Source organism: Macaca nemestrina, chromosome 9, assembly GCF_043159975.1.
Source record: "Macaca nemestrina isolate mMacNem1 chromosome 9, mMacNem.hap1, whole genome shotgun sequence".
NCBI classification, from domain to species: domain Eukaryota; kingdom Metazoa; phylum Chordata; class Mammalia; order Primates; family Cercopithecidae; genus Macaca; species Macaca nemestrina.
In genome coordinates, this window is record NC_092133.1 from 5,466,529 (window position 1) to 5,479,083 (window position 12,555).

At 46.0% G+C, this 12,555-nt stretch overlaps 1 protein-coding gene across 1 annotated transcript in view; it reads right to left on the reverse strand.

Annotated features, from left to right (window-relative positions):
- LOC105470602 (uncharacterized) overlaps window positions 1-12,555 on the reverse strand; it is a 167,501-nt gene that overhangs the window by 26,202 nt on the left and 128,744 nt on the right. The gene's annotated exons all lie outside the window — the stretch shown is intronic.

The following is a 12,555-nucleotide window of genomic DNA, read 5'->3' on the forward strand; positions in this document are numbered from 1 at the left end:
AACAAACCCATGAGAGGGTGGCCCTGTAGCCCTGTCCCTGTCTTCAGGGCAAGGCAGGGACCCTGAGATGCACCCCCCGCCCCCGCACCCTCCTCTGTCAAGCATGCAGACCCTCGCTGCAGCAACGACACTGTAGTGGGGTCAGTTCTGCCCAACTCCATACTTCACCAGGTTGGGTGACTCTTTGGTGTCCCACGGGCTCAGTCATTGAGCACTCAATGGGCGGGGATTGACCTGACCTGCTCTGGTTTGCTCTGTGGCCAACAGACCCCAGTGACACACACAAGCTGGCCCAGCCAGCTCCCATTCAGAACCACCCCCACACACACCAGAATGGCACAAAGGGGAACCCACTGACCCTCAGGCTCCTGAGATGAGAGAGTCACCCTTGCCCAGACCAACAGGCAGAAGAGCCACATGCTATCAGCAGGCCCCTGTCCCCAAAAGGCAGACATCAGAGAGCAGGGCATGACTGTTTCCAAAGAGTTTTGCTCAGGAAGGGCAAAACTTCCTGTCTGTCTTCCTGTCTGCCTTTCCCCAGTGCCCTGCCCTACTCGGCAGCCTGCAGAGAGTCCACAGCTAGCGTCTAGAGCTGGTGTTAAGGTTAAGCTGCACACGGCTGCCCCACTAACCCTGTCTTCATTGTCTCTCCTAGATGAACCCTTGTTTGAGAAGGCCGTCCCAGGCTTCCCTACCAGGGACGGGCTCCTCTCCTCTCTCAGTCAATCCCCATCTTGCCCATTCTTGAAAGCCAGGCTCAAACACTCATCTTGCGCACACTTGGGAGTCTTAATACCACTGCATGTGCCCTCAGCACTGGTACACAGCACTTTCAGCTACTCACCATTGCTGACCAGGCACAAGTCTGTCATATAACTTCCTCTGGGGCCCAGAACTTGGAGGGCACACATCCATGCCCACCCTCTTTCTGTAGTCAGCGCAAGCACAAATCTGCACTCAGTGGGCATTCATTAATGTGTCCTTGTCTCTGTCCCATAGGCCATTCCTATGGGAGGAGGCCCAGCCTGTGAGTCAGGAGCACTGGTGGCATGTAGAGCCAGGAGGCGCTGAATTCAAGTGTGAAGTCTCATGAATCTGCCTGTTGATTGATTGAACCCACTTTGAGGCTGGAAATTATTCAAACTGGAGCTTGGCTTAGGGTAGGTACAGAGACCTTCATCATGGTCATCAGCTCTGGTTCCGTGAAAGAGAAAGACAGAGAGACCCAGAGAATGTCTACAGAATGGGGGACCCCATGACACAGAGCGTGCTTTTGGAAAACACACTGTGCCCATTGCTCCTGGTGGCAGTGCTGCTGCTGTCATGTTACAGGGAGAGGCTCTCAGCTGCTTCTCTGCAATCTCATGATTGTGGCTGAATGAGTCAGGATCAACTCAGGCTTCTATGTGACCCAGAACCCCAAATACAGTCAGGTGCCATGCGCCACATAGCAATGTTTCGGTCAGTGATGGACCCCGTACACCATGATGGTCCCATAAGATTATAATGGAGCTGCAGAATTCCTATCACCTGGTAACACAGTAACCGTCACACCAATATACATGGGCACATTATTCATGTGTTTGCAGCGATGCCAGGGTAACTGCACTACCAGTCATAGCTCATCGAGCACATGCAGTTATGTTCAGGACATAATACTTGATAAGAATAATAAATGACTACACGTTTTATTGTTATCTTAAAGTGTACTCCTACATTTCTTTTTCTTTTTTTTTTTTCTTTTTTTTTTTTTGAGACGGAGTCTCCCTCTGTGGCCCAGGCTGGAGTGCAGTGGCACAATCTCAGCTCACTGCAACCTTGGCCTCCCAGGTTCAAGCAATTTTCCTGTCTGAGTTGCCTGAGTAGCTAGGATTACAGGCACCCACCACCATGCCTGGCTAATTTTTGTATTTTTAGTAGAGACGGGGTTTCACTGTGTTGGACCAGGCTGGTCTCGAACTCCTGATCTCAGGTGATCTGTCTGCCTCCGCCTCCCAAAGTGCTGGGATTACAGGAGGGAGCCACCACGCCCGGCCTTATTATTTTTTTTTTTTAGGTTAACTGTGAAGCAGCCTCAGGCAGGTCCACCAGGAGGCATCCAGAAGAAGGCATTGCTGTCCTAGAAGATAGCAGCTCCATGTGTGTTACTGCCCCTGAAGACCTTCCAGTGGGACAAGATGTGGAGGTGGGAGACAGGGCTATGGGGGCTCCTGACCCGGTGTTGGCCTAGGCTAATGGGTGTCTTTGTGTCTTTGTTTTTAACAAAACCATTTTAAAGTTACAAAAATGTTTAATTTAAAAATAGAAAAATCTTAAGGAGATAAAGAAAATGTTTTTGTATAGCTATACAATGTGTTTGCGTTTTAAACTGTATTACAAGAGTCCAAAAGCTAACAAAAATTTTAAAATGTATAAAGTAAAAAATGTATAGAAACTATAGCAAAAATTTACAGCGCGCTTAATTTCTTATTGAAGAAAGAAAAATATTCTTAGACATTCAGTGTAGGCTGAGTGTAGAGTGTAAAGTCTATAGTAGCATATAGTCATGTCCTAGGGCTTCACATTCGCTCACCATTGAATCACTCACTTACCCAGAACAACTTCCAGTCTCCAGTACTGCAAACACCACTCATGGTAAGTGCCCTGCACAGGTTCACCATTTTATCTGTTGTGTGATATTTTTACTACACCTTTTCTACATTTAGCTATGTGTAAACGAACACCACTGTGGTACAACGGCCTGCAGTATGCAGTACAATCACATGTAGTGCCGGCGTGTGGCCCAGGAGCAGCAGGCCATACATTGAGCCTAGGTGTGCAGTAGGCTGTGCCATCGAGGCTGGTGTAAGTACACTCTGTGATGTTCACACAGCGACTCTGTAGCCTAACAGCGCGTTTCTCAGAATGTATCCCTGTTGTTAAGCGATGCATGACTGTATAAGATAAATCGGGGTGAATAAAGCCTCAAGGCTTACATGTAACTGCTGGAAGAGGCACCAGCAAGCAAGAGGCAGTGCAGCCGCCGCACAAAGCAGATTAGAAACTGGAGAAGTGCAAACCTAAAGGAGGCTCTGCCACCGCCCCGGGGTAATCGCCCTCCCCCATCACTAGCCGACAGGTTCCCTGGGGTGTACCAGTGGACCTCACGTCTCAGCGACCACAGCAGCCAGTATGCACTGTCTATAACCATCCCAGGGTGGGGCTGTCCCAGGCCCCAACTGCCCCCCTGTAGTGTGGGCACCAGGCCGCTCTCAGCAGTGCAGAGAACACACTGGGAACCCCAGCTCAGGGCCTTTCACTTCTCTGACCAGATGTAAGTGTGTTTGTGCATGTGAGTGTGTGCATGTGTGTGTAAAAGTGTGCATGTTTGTGTGTGAGAGAAGTGTGTGTGTGCATGCATGCATGAGTGTACATGCACATGTGTGTGCATGTGTGTGAGTGTGTGTGTGTCCGTGTGTGTGCATGCTTGCATGTGTGTGACAGTGGGTGTGTGCGTGTGTGTGCACACGTGTGAGAGTGTGTATGCGTGTGTGTCAGTGCGTGCACGTGTGTGTGCACACACACATGTGGGGGGAGAGTCTCCTTGGCCCATTTTTGTGCCTCACTTTTTTGAATGTCAGCTGTGTCCCTGAATCAAAGTTCTCTCCTGGAATCCTCTTCTCAAGCCCTAACGACTCTCGGTTTTCTGCTTCCTATCTTTTTCTCCGGTCCCAGGGATTCATAAAGTTAGGGTTAAATAAATAAAGCCATGGCCCTGGCGTGGGTGTGGGGTGGTCCCCAGTCTGGCCCAATGCCATCTTTTGTGCCTGGCCTGCAGCAGAGCCTCCCGGTCCTGCCCGGCCTAGACCATACCAGGTTCAGGCAGTTCAGCGCCTTGTCCTGCCCCACCCCATTCCCTCTGCCCACAAGCCCATCTGCCCTCCTCTCTCTGCCCCTTGTTGTCCTACACAGCCTGCAAGCACCACTTCCTCTGAAGGGGCTGGCCTAGTGCCCCCAGCAAGAACTCACCTCCCGAGCCGAACCCTGCTCATCAACTAGTTGGCTCTTAGAGCCAGTCTCCGATTGCAATTATCTGTGGGATTTTCTAAGGCACCCTCACTGGACTGTCAGCTCCTGTGGGCAGGGACCAGGTACTCTGATTACTTAGCACCCCAGGTCTCAGTTAAAAATTGCCGAATACATACTTCATAAGAGCAAAGCTACGCAATTAACCTAAGTATCCATCAAGGGATAACTGGATAAAGAGAATATGGTAAATACACACCACGGAATACTACTCAGCCATAAAAAAGAATGAAATCATGTCTTTCCCAGCAACATGGATGGAACTGGAGGCCATTATCTTAGTGAAATAACTCAGAAATGAAATGTCGAATACCTCATGTTCTTACTTATTAAGTGGGAGCTAAATAATGTGCACACGTGGGCATAGAGGGTGGAATGGACGCTGGAGACTCAGAGAAGTGAGAGGGTGGGGGGGTGAGGGATGAGAAATACCCTAGTGGGTAGGATGTGCACTATTTGAGTGATGGACACACTAAACGCCCAGGCTCCACCACCATGCAGGATATCCATGTAACACAACTGCACCTGTATCTCCCAAATCTATAAAAACTTTAAAATAAAAAAAAATCTAAAATATCTTTAAAAAGAATTCCTGGATAAATATGTGAATGCATCCAACAAGGAAAGCCTTTAGACACCGTTGAAAGGTATCAATGATATTAAGTTTGCATCAAACGATGAACCTCTTGACATTAAGTAAGAAAGAAAAATGAAATGTATTTCAATTTATCACAGAAATAGCAATTCACATGAGCTTTGGTATAAAAGTGAACAACTAAGGTGAAAATGATTTTTTAAATGTGAACTAAGGTGAAAATAATTTTTTATTGGGTGCCAAGCAATTTCAACCACAGATCTCCCGGAGAAGTCCAATATAAATACACTAAATAATAAAAAGCCAAGCAAACATTTGCGAAGCCTTCGGTGTTTTCTCTGTTAGGTGTGAATTTGCTCAGGACAACAGGATGGTGTCATACGCGGTCCCACAAACCTTTACTGAGTGAGTGGCTGAGTCTCCACAATGGCTCCCTGCCCGGTACAGGCATGGATCAAGTGTGCCCAGCAGAAGGGCAGTCCCATACAAGACGGGTAGGCAGGTGCCACCACAGTCACTTGCTCTGAAGCATCCTCCTTCATCTAAGGCCACAGTCACTGTGTGGTCAGCACCCTGAAGATGCCAACATGCACTGGCATTTCTTTACAGAATGGTCCTGCACCCAGCCTACAGCAGACGAGCCCAGGCGCAGTGCTACAAGGGACTGGTGAGTGTTGAAGATTCTAGGAAGTCTTCAGAAACATTTGCCTCTAAGGGCTGCCCAGGGAACCACGTGGCAAACGGCTCACTGTTCCCCAGTTATCCCAGACCCTGGCCCTCAGCATTTGGTACAGCAACTCCTTAGCTGGAGTGCTTTTCTTCCCAGCTTTCCTTCCAGTAAAATCCCACTCGGTCTTCAAGGAGAGAAGAGGAAAGGGAGGGACAGAGAAAGGTAACAGGGCTTGTCTCATAGTAGATGCTCAATAAACATTGCTGAACTGAAAGAAAAACTAAATTAGTCCCTTATAACAGAACCTCCTTATTCCTCAGTTATATGTAATTCTTATTTGTCTATGTATCTGAGTTTTTATCTTAAATGTTTAAATCTTTATTAGAAGAAAAATATTCATAAAATTCAGTTATTTTTAGAGCAATTTTTTTTTTTTTTTTTTTTTTTTTTTTTTTTTTTTTTTTGAGATGGAGTCTCGCTCTGTCCCCCAGGCTGGAGTGCAGTGGCGCGATCTCAGCTCACTGCAAGCTCCACCTCCCGGGTTCATGCCATTCTCCTACCTCAGCCTCCTGAGTAGCTGGGACTACAGGCGCCCACCACCGCGCCTGGCTAATTTTTTGTATTTTTAGTAGAGATGGGGTTTCACCGTGATCTCGATCTCCTGACCTTGTGATCCGCCCGCCTCGGCCTCCCAATTAGAGCAATTTTTTGCTTTCTTTACCTTTTTATTAGAAACTCATTTGTTAATATATTTTTATTTTGGTATTGATTATATTTGTGAGTATTTTCTCTAGGAGAAAGCTATATTAAGAAATGAAAACATTTTAGACTTCCCTGCCTCTGGCCCCAACTACCCAGAAAAAGATCAGACACAAACATCTAGGCTTGAAACTCTAAAAAAGTGGACAATCAAATCTTACATGCAGGAGACCAGAGGAGTTCATTACTTCATCTGGACCAGGAGCCAGAGAAGAGGGTCCAAGCTTGGGCAACTAGTTACCGAGGAAAGAGGCGAGTCTCGCCCCACCCCCGAGGGTGGAAACCAGCTGGATGAACAGCAGCATTGTGGTGGGGGCGTCCTGGGGGCAGGGGCAGTTCCACATGAGGTCTGGTGCCCCCCAAAGAGTGCACAGCTGCAGATGACCAGTCCTTTCCAGGAGCAGGTGAGAGCCCAGATGACCAGCGCTGACACATGGTGGCCTGGGAAGGGCAACAACCTTCAGAGTGGGCTGAACCCCGCTGAGCCTCATGCTGACAAGCCTGTGACCCGTCCCTTTTTCAGGAGTGTCTGCACAAGACTCCTTGTGCTGAAAGAAACAAGGGATGGCCCAGAGAACTTAGCAGAGAGTTCTAGGAGCCGAATGCCATCATTTTCCTGTTACCCCCTCCAAAGAGCCCCCTGCAGCAGGCGACAGTTTTCCCTCTTAAAATTCCTTGTATTTTTCCCTTTGGTGTGCCTATCACAACTGGTCATTAATTACGCAATCATTCATTTATTTTATATTCTCTCTCTCTCAATCTATTATAAATTCTGAGGGGGCAGAGGACTTGTCTGCTTTATTTTCCTGGCTTTGCACATAGTAGGTTCAGGAAATATTTATTGAATAAAGGAATGCATCTCCACATTAACTGGTGTCTCACTCAGCTTCCAGAGCTGGAGAGATGGGCCAGGAAGCCCCAGAGAGGCAATGACAATACCAAGGTTGGGGCAAAGCCTCTGCCATCCCAGGAATATGACTCAAATGGAGTGAATCCTTCCCTCTCACAATGCAAACAATTTCAGCAGATTCTCAAGATACAATTTTCCAAACACAAATTAGTATTGCCATAGACATTGACTCCACAATTTCTCTCACACATCACTTGTCTCTGAAGGATTTCACAAATGAAGAAATTCACAAAGGAAGGAGTTGAAGTAAGTGGCAAAATCCTGCGGGAAAGGTGTTCAGAGGCCACTCCCCAGTGGGATGACGGCAGGCTGCCATCAACAGTGTGGGCCCTCTGGGCTGGAGAGAATTACCCTGGCTGCCCGGAAGAGCTAGGGCACCACAAATCCCTGCTCATACACAACGGGAATCTGAATAAACAGTATATAGACAGCCCCAAACACCGAAATTAAAGAACTGTTTCTTTCCAACAATTTGGTCTGCAGCTCTGACTATTATCTGGGGATAAATCAATTTGCGGCAGCTGTAGACAGCCATTTCCGTGTGAGTCCTGCTCAGCTTAACTGGAGAAGCGTGTTAAAAGTTAAAGGACCTTCATCACATTAAGAACATGAATTTTTCTAACCATAAATTTATTTCACTGAATTCCTGAGCTATAAAGTCACCTTACACTCTTCCTCGTAAATCAGAGGAGGTGTACCCACTTCCTGATGTTTGCCAATTTGCTATTTTTCCTGTAATTAGGAAAAAATGCAATTCGCTAGAGTTACAAGCCCCAACGAAAGAACTGGATGGAATTGTTGTTTAATATCTGCCTTGACTCGATGCTTTATAAAGAATGGCTCTATAGGGGAGTAAAAGGGCAAAAAGAAATTGTTGTCTAACACAGGATGCTAAGACTGGACGTCAGGCGTGGCCGTAGTTTTCATCGGCGTGGCTTTGGTCATTCCGCATAAATGGATAGTGCTATCAATTTATGGCACCTAGTGGTGGAAGAATACAGAGCTGGAAAAATGAAAGCTAATAGAAAATAAAAATTAAAGGTGCTAGGAAGATCTGTCTGCTGTCAGGTATGCGGAAAGAACTCAGATAGGACTGCAAGCCAGGCAGATGCCCAGGGTATCCAAACTGATCTCTTTCAGAAGCACAGGCTACTAAACCTTCATGGGCTTATTTGGTAGAATTATGAAACACTCAGAACTGACAGTAGGAGCAGTTTCCTCCGTCTCTAATGGTAACTAGAAAAAGGATCACTTTACTTACGTTCATCTGTAAAGTGAAAGTGACTTTTATACATCAGATCTTCTTTTTTGTCTTCCAGAATACATCCTAAATTCTATTTTGTGGTGTATATTGATTTCAATCTTGGGAAGCATTTTTCAGTAAAAATCAGCTGTCTACATAAGGCATTATTACATACTGTATAAACAGGAGCATGTTATTTAATACTTTGATTACCAGTACAGATGATATTTTATAGAAATTATTTCCATTGTTTTGTGAAAAACATATTGATATCCACAATTAAAATAAATATAAATGAAAAAGATAAAATCAATAAGTGCTTATGTGGCCAAAATAAACCTCCAGCAACATTTGGTGCATGGTAGGTGCTCAATAAGTATGTGAAGGATTAACTTTAAATGAATCGAATCTCAGACTTTTTAAAAAAGGGATATAATTTTATTTTTAAAAATGGAAAATGCTCCTATTCCCATTCATCTTTGAAAAGCAAAAACAAAAAGCCCCCAAATCCTAAGTTATAATCAAGAGATAGTAAAAAAGTAACTAGGGGAAAAAAAGGTGCCGTTTTGCGGAAAACGAAGCGTCCCTGTTATGGGATGTGTTACCCTTCCTCTCGTTCCCCAACTCCGATTTCAGTTCCCCAGTAATTTTAAAGGTGAACAAAATGGACCCTTGTCTGTAATCATCCTAATGACCCTGGCCTTCATATTTAAAATGTCATTCGGAGATAGTTTCGGGTTGGTAGCTGCTGATGGAAAAGAGTAATAAATAATCCTACTTCCATTTGCACACAAGCCCTGCATGCAGAATCTGCTCCAAGTGCATTTCCAGCAGAACACCTTGGGACCCACTATGGGAATGCCACCCCATTCGATGCCAGGCACCCGCTCATCAGCTTCCAGGAGGGAGTGAAGAGCAGCTAGCCCAATTGGAGCTACCAGGGAATTTAGGAAGACAGAATGTAATTACCTGAACTGGAAGCCGGCCAAGGCACTGGGGTTGTTCAAAAAAAAAAGTCAAGGAAAAAAATACCCTTAATTCCCGTAGCTGATAACAAAAGCCAAATGTGGGCTTTCTTTCTGTTTATGATTTGGCACCACGGGGTATTTAAATCATCACCAAACAATAAATAAAAATAAAACTTCAAATTTCTAGCAGGCCCCTTCCAAGACACACACCACTGCTCACTGCAGACTCCTTTGTCCATGTGTGGGGTGGGTGCCGTGGCGGCCGATGGCAGGGTTCATTTCCCTTCACTTTCTCGCTCAGCTCCCGACAGCGGATTCTGCCCACTGGCCGACCATGTCACTCTCTCCAAAAAGCAGAAACCTTATCAGACACCACTGGGAGGAGGTCAGATATTGTTTCAGCCATTCGCAGAGTTCATTTTTTGTCTTTTTAAAACCGGGCTTCATTCTGATGCAATGAAGTGAATAAAATAATAATAATGCACCAGGGATGTGAAATTTCATAGAGACCTTTTGCCAGGAAGTCTTGTGGTTTTTGTTTTGTGTTTTTTTCCAAGAGGGGAAGACATGGGGAAAGGAGGATGGAGAGAGAGAAATTTGCCTCAGAAGGACTGGAGGTCGTCTACATGCTGAAAATATTAATCAGTTGGCTACAGAACCCACTGGAGAGGACGTGGCGCCAATAACGTCCGCAAGCGTGCGAGGATGGTTTCCTCAGGAAGATTTGTCATGCTCTTAACTTCATAAAAAGCAGAGGCAGTGTTGGGGCTGATTCAGAAGACTTGCACAGCTCTTGGCTTCCCTCCCTGCCAGAGCACAGTCAACTGCTAATGACCTGCTCCTCTCATAATTGCACAAGTTGTCAACATGAAAATTCCAGTTAAGCTTATGGCCTGTGGTTTTCCCTGGAAGGGAAAACAAAGGAGTCCAATATGACACCTCAAACTTTTGGGGGGAAATACACATTTGTATGGCCCAGTAGACCAGAGTTATCCTAGTAAAACCTATTACACAAAGAAGTCCAGTCTACTAATTCATTTTTAAACTGGAAAGGCCATTTCTTTTACATCCTGAAAACAGTAGACTCCAATAAAACTAAAGTGGAAAATTTACTATTTCATCTGATTACCTACATTTCCATAATGTTGAAAATCTCAATCATTTCAGAAATAGCTTTTTTTTTTTTGCTTTTTTCCTCACAACCTAAGATATCTGCACACTATTTTTAAAGAGAAAAAAAAATATGATGTCCATAAATTCTAAGTGTGAAATGAATGGGGGATGGGGAAGGAACAAAAGCAGAAAAACTAGGAGCTGTCTAAGGCATCCCTGTGAACGCTTTGGCTTATTTCCAATGCAAGGAATGCCCATAATAACTAGATTAACCCCCCAATCCTCATTGTTCAATTTTGCACAACTATAAATGTTTCTAGGATCCTTGATTGGATTAGTTTAGAATTTTAAAGCAAAATGCCTTTACTAATATGTTTCTATTTCTACAAATCTATGTTTAGTAAAACAGGAAAAAGCAGGTTTCACTCTCAGCTTCGAGTCTGACTGCTTACTTGTTTAGGGGATGTTATATTTTGGTAAGCTCTGGTGAACTCTTGCTGTTGCTGAGTGAACACAGTTAAGATCCACTGGGAAGGGAATGGTGACTTCTTCCACGGGTGGTACAGGCAAAGTGGGGATCAGAGGAAAGAAACCTCTGAATTTTTTCTGATTCATCTGAAAAGCTGCTGCTTCCTGGACTTTGCCACCCTCCTTCGGACTTGAATCTTTAGGAAATGGAACATTCACACCCACAGCCACGACATTTGTTTTCCAATTGGAATATAAAGTACCTAGCCCAGCACAGCCATTGACAGCACTGGCTTCTTCTTGCCTTTGCCCCTCCAGGGTGTCTTCTTCGTGTTTTGGGGTATGTCTTCTTTTCCAGACGTAAGAGCCCCAAACATGGGTGACCCCAGTGACACAACCCTCTCCCCACTTGTGTGAAATGAGCAGCAAATGAATCTAACAGACACCCCAACCCACGCCAACTCCCATAAAATCAGGGTGTGAAGCACGGGGGAGAGAGGGATTCTGATTAATAATTCATTCCGAGCAACCCCCTGGAGCAGTTTCACTATGATATGCTATGCAGAATGCTTCAACACACTAATTAATATTTTCAAAGTGTTCCGTGGGCCCCTTTTAAAAGCATTTTTGCCATCCATTGAATGTTCTGCATTATAAGTAAAAGATCAATGCTGTCCCCCAATCCTATTGCTGTGCTGTCTAACTAAAATAGGATATTTGGAGTCAACATAATTTTTTTTCTCCTTTTAATATCCTTCCTCAAGTGTTGGGCTGGAAACCGGCTTCTCTTCTGAGACCAGCTGTTCTTCCCAATGGTAGCAGAAAGACACAGGCTAGGGAGTCATATCCACGTGAACTGCCCTGAGCACGGCATCGTCCCTGCCTCTTATCACTCAGCCTGATGCCAAAGACAAAGACTCGAAGGAGAGGGTCAGGTCCCTTCCAAGGCAAGTGTCCCCAGGAGCGGTGGCAGCAAGATCACTCAGAAAGGGGCCTTAGCCCAGAGCTCCACGGGGCCTGGGCTCTACCTTGCAGCTGAGCTTCTGGCGGATGGACAAACGCAAGCAGGAGACCCGGAGCAGCCCCAGCACTCCCGGGAGCTGACCACTGTTCAGAGACAAGACCTCCCCTGCACAAGACCATCAGGGAAGGTGGCTGCATCCAGACTCTCCCGGAGCTCCTGCCCCTCAGTGTTGTTTAGGGCATGAAGGCTCATCTGCTTGCTTGAGGACAAGACTGGCCAGTTGTGACCTTTCATGGCCAGAAGCAGCCACAATCTCTCCAAATGATACCTCAGCTTCATAGACTCTGGCCACACAGCCCGCCGAGGTGGTTAGAAGGTTAGGACCCCAAAGACTGGTCCCCTCGGAGGGCAGCAGACGGTCACTCTCAATGTGCCGATCTCAATGATTCTTCCTAAATGTTACCTGGAGACTATTTCTCAATTCAAATCAATGGTGCCTATTGATCCTGGCAATTAAAAGAATAGGGAAGAAGTAACTTTTGCCCTTTACTCTCTTGCATTCAAGAAAGTGATTTACAGAGTCAAATGGGTCCACTTGGAAATAACCACTGGAAAATGTAAAGAATGATCCCACCCAGGAGGCCTGCACCGTGGTCCCTGAGGGCTCTCGGGGACCCGTGAACAGGTTCCCTCCCTTCCCAGGGCCGGGGGCTACACTGCCCTCTGCCAGCCAAAGGGCAGAGCCACCAGGGAGCACAACACTTCCCTCCCTTCCCCAGGGCCAGGGGCCATGCTGCCCT